The sequence below is a fragment of the Ornithodoros turicata genome, chromosome 2 (assembly GCF_037126465.1).
Source record: "Ornithodoros turicata isolate Travis chromosome 2, ASM3712646v1, whole genome shotgun sequence".
NCBI classification, from domain to species: Eukaryota; Metazoa; Arthropoda; class Arachnida; order Ixodida; family Argasidae; genus Ornithodoros; species Ornithodoros turicata.
The window spans coordinates 132,050,382-132,054,679 of NC_088202.1; the positions used below are offsets into that span (position 1 = coordinate 132,050,382).

General features: G+C 41.1%; 1 long non-coding RNA gene across 1 annotated transcript; it reads left to right on the forward strand.

Moving 5' to 3' along the window:
- The first annotated feature begins 1,318 nt into the window (after positions 1–1,318).
- LOC135386157 (uncharacterized) lies at positions 1,319–4,031 on the forward strand. Its single transcript, XR_010420618.1, has 5 exons — positions 1,319–1,414; positions 2,605–2,656; positions 2,873–3,038; positions 3,471–3,587; positions 3,953–4,031. It is a non-coding gene; the product is annotated as an uncharacterized LOC135386157 (long non-coding RNA).
- Positions 4,032–4,298: the final 267 nt, after the last annotated feature.

The following is a 4,298-nucleotide window of genomic DNA, read 5'->3' on the forward strand; positions in this document are numbered from 1 at the left end:
TTTATTTTTTGACTTTTTTTACTTTATTTTTCTTTACTTTATTTTTTATTTTACTGACTTTTACTTTATTCTTTTTGTTTCAGTTGCAAATTTGTACGCTCCGTACGCGTTTCGTGAGAGGACGATATCTTTCACGACACTTCCCTACAACAACCCCCCCCCCCCCCCCCCCGGTTCACGTGCGCATCAGGGCTAAGACCTCCGCGGAGTCTTGAATTCACTTGCGTGCGCATGACTTGTCTTTCTTTTTTTCGTCGATCCCATCATCCTTTTCGTTGCTTCTCATGTGCAAAGACAGAACACCGAACCAGACTTGTACCCGTCACTCCAAAAAAGTAATTGATTACCGTTACCGTTACTCTTCTAGCTAAAGTAATTGATTACCGTTACAAGTTACTCGACTGAAAATGTAATTGATTAACGAGTATAAAAGTAACGCGTTACTCGGGCCGTTACTTTGAATTCATGCAAAAATTTTCGCCCCTGCGTGCTTAAAAAAAACAAAAAAAAAACTAAAATCCCCAACTCCCAAGTGATTGGGGCAGCTAAAATAGCGCGAAAGACTCGCGCGTCCCTTACAAAAACAGTTTTCACCTTTTAGTGGTCTTCTTATGTACTTCCTTTATACCATGTCACCTTTCTATGGTTTGCTCCTTCCTTTGTACCAGGTATACAGACAGTCTACCTACCTCTTGTGCACTTCCTTTAGCTTTCACCGCTGTGGTCGTTTTAACGACTTGGTATGCAGACTGTTGGTAGATCATTAATGTACCACTACAATAGCGCTTTCATGCTGTTCATTGCGGATGGCAATAATTTGGAATGTGGTTACTGATTACATTACACTTTAGTGACATTAATTTGACCTTGACCGCAAGCTTACTTGCAGTGAGTTTGTACAAGCGACACGTCAGAAAAATAAATAAAATCTTATATTCACTAATAAAAAGTACTAAATTTCTGATTAACAGTTGTATCGCAAATAATTCTACAATTAAGGGACTGCAGATGTTTATGCAATGGGGCAGCATCAGTGAAATCCACAGAAATTCAAGCATCACAGTAAGTGAAAAAATTCTTAATACCAATATGTTAAGGGTCACGGTTACGTAATGACATGAAACAAACAGGAGATTGACAGCACAACACAAGCAGCACACAACAACAGCACACTGTAAAAAATAGTGAAAAATACGGGCATATCGCCGCGGGCGCGATCCCGTGTTTTCAAATCACGCGCGTTTCCTGTTATTTCGCGGGGGAGGAGGTGTCTGGGCATGCGCACTGGATCCTAGATCTGCATGGCCTCCAGCAACCGGCACCTGTGTGAGGAACGCAAGCGTGCCCCGACTGTCAAAATCGTCAAAGTCAAAGCTGTGCCTCACTCGTGGGCTTTCGCAATAAGATTTTGAAGGTATGTGAACTCTTATTATGTCCTTTATGCTGTCAGCTTTTTGGAATAAAGGGAAATATGCGCCGCCGTTGTGTGTTACCAAATACGTAGTGAAAGGTGAAAGGCGCCTTCGTCAACGGAATGTTGTCGCCTTCCGCTGTGTTCTCACTTGTCACACTGTCCATGTCGTAGCCATGCATGTTCTTAAAACTTTCTTCTCAAACCACTAAAATGAGCAATGTGTAACATTCTGGAACTAGTGGATGGGTGTGCGTTCATCCTCGCGGACATTTGAAATAGGCCGGGGTTCACCAACGCCGGTTAACGAGATTGAACGCTCAACCGAGATTGAGTACCCTTACACCTTTTTATTAATAATGTTAATTCGGGACGCAAGATTTATTTTAGAAATGCTTGTCAGTGCTGTCGAAAGAGAGTTGAACCGCACTTCCAAGTCGAGGGACCGTTGATCTAGTTTAACCGACGTTGATCGAATGAGGTCATTGTGTACAGCCGTCGTTCATATAATTTTAAGTGTTTGCACTGGTTATGAGGCAAATATCACCGCTCTATACAGAATGCATGAAACAAACATGTGGATTAAACAGTAGCAGAAATATTGGTAAAAGAGTTGCCGAGACGTATTTTTCCGTGTTCCGTATACGCTAGAGTATATCTTCGTTGTTAGCACGAAAAGCGTTCGACGACATCGCCTGATAAGAACGGGTATCAAGTTACGGCACCGCACTGATGGCACACCAGCAAGAAGAGCCCGCTTTGAATGGGAAGAATAACGTTTGCGCGTCTCTGAGTTTAACAATATAACTGTGATAATATGATCATTGACACATTTCTTGGTGACACACATGAAAAAGAAAATGCCAAAGATCAATGTAGTATGATTGATGTCTGAAGGTTGCGGCAGGGCAGGGTGTATGAACTTTAATTCAGACACGCAGTTCTAAAGGCATCAACTAGGCAATCACAGGCGATTTTCTCCATTGTCTCTGTTTCCTGTCTGTCATTGATACGGCAAAGTGCAGAGAAAAATTTTGCAAGCAGTAACGAGCGCACAATGCTTTATGGTTATTTTTTTATTATATATTTAGTTTGTTTAATGTTGCATATTTTCTTGTGTCTGATGATTATTATATGAGAGTTCAACTGTTTGCATTACTGAGTGAGGTATCCAATCTTTCTTTCGCACAAAGCTGGCCAGACAGCTGTGGAGTGAGGACCCCCAACACCACGCCTCTGCTATTGGTATGAGTGCTTCCACATCTTGGAAGTTTTTTTTTACTGCTATTGGCACCTTGCAGTGGTCATTTCTTCTTCTTTGTGTAAAACATATTTCTGTTTTGTGCAACTGAAAGAAAGTATGCTGTCACAAAACAAGAATCTGTGCTGCAGCTGCAACATGGGCTCTCAAAGCATTTGCAGTCACTGCAATAGATTTATGTACATCTCTCTCTCTTATAGGGTCACCACTACTACACTTCTCAGGCATTGTTCTTCCCTTGGACAATGACAAAACGCTAACTGCAAGGAGCGTGGAGAAAGGATTGGCGCTTCAGCTCAGAGTGTATTTCAACTACGATGTGCAGTGCCGGCCACCAACATTTCTTACGTTACAATCCATGCAATGGTACGCGTTCTCATGTATTACACTCATCGTATCATAAATCGTTATCACGTAGTTGACAACTACTCCGCTGTATTCGTCCTTGTATTGTTCATTCTTACCGTGGGGTTAGAATAAGTTTCACGGCCATGTGTTTCAAATGTTTCTTGTTTTTGTCTTTCTATTCCTTGGTTTCACAGATACTGAAAAACCTGCTGCTGCTCTAGGCAACGTGGTGTTATTGGCAAACTTGGTTATCATACATTGACTTGTGGACAGCTAGGTTTGCAAAATTTATTGTGCCAGTTCTGGTGGCAGAAGAAAATTAGTGGCCTTTTCTGATTCATGAACAGATGGCCGACCTGCACATGAAGCTTTGAAGGCAGTTCAGCACCTGACATGGTACAGCGTGAAAAATTATGATTGTTGAAAAACGCCCTCCTTTTTATTTCGCAGCTATTTTGGACACATCAGCACTGAAAGAGGAACAAAGCACCCCAATGGGAATCAAGCTTAAGTAGCATGCCTGCTTGTGTTCTATCACTCATCTGCGAACTGGGGTAAAGTTGAAAGGTAGGTATCCCATTAGCCCTTTCTTAGTCTGCAATTTGGTGCTGATTATTTCTATTTGGTCCACACTTCCCAAAATTACATACTTTTGACCGTTAACCATTGTGCTTTTGAGTCCCTATTTGTGAGTCTTGGTATTGTTCCTTGCATCTTCTGCATGTGTTCGTTAGGATAAGCTGAATACTACAGGGCACAACAGAAATACTTCTGTGCTTTCAAGTACTTTGTCCACGTATGTGCATTGTGCTTTTTAAAGTGCACAGATTCAAACTGTGTGTTGAGCACTTCAGTTAATACATAAATATGTCATGTCTTTTCTTATGCCTTACAATCAATGTTCCTAATTTCATGTTTTGTTCTGATTTCAGGAGTCATTCCAAGCTGCTGTGCTGGAGAAAGTTACTGCACTGTACATTTCAGTGAATATATTGCTTTATGAACACATAACAGGTGGTGTGGGTGTCTGATAATGATACAGGCCAAACACTATTTCATGAAATGATACAGTAATTTTTACAGGCTGGTGCGTGTTTCTATAATACAGTATCCAATCGTAATAATGGTTAGCCATTAAACAACAAGAACAAGGTCCCATCTTTTAGCTCGGGTTAACACGTAATGTAGGAATACAGGGACATGTGAATTTCATGAGTTTGTGTCGTATATCTCGAAAAAACTTTTCAGTCTTTTTCACAGTGTTCACAATTAATACAG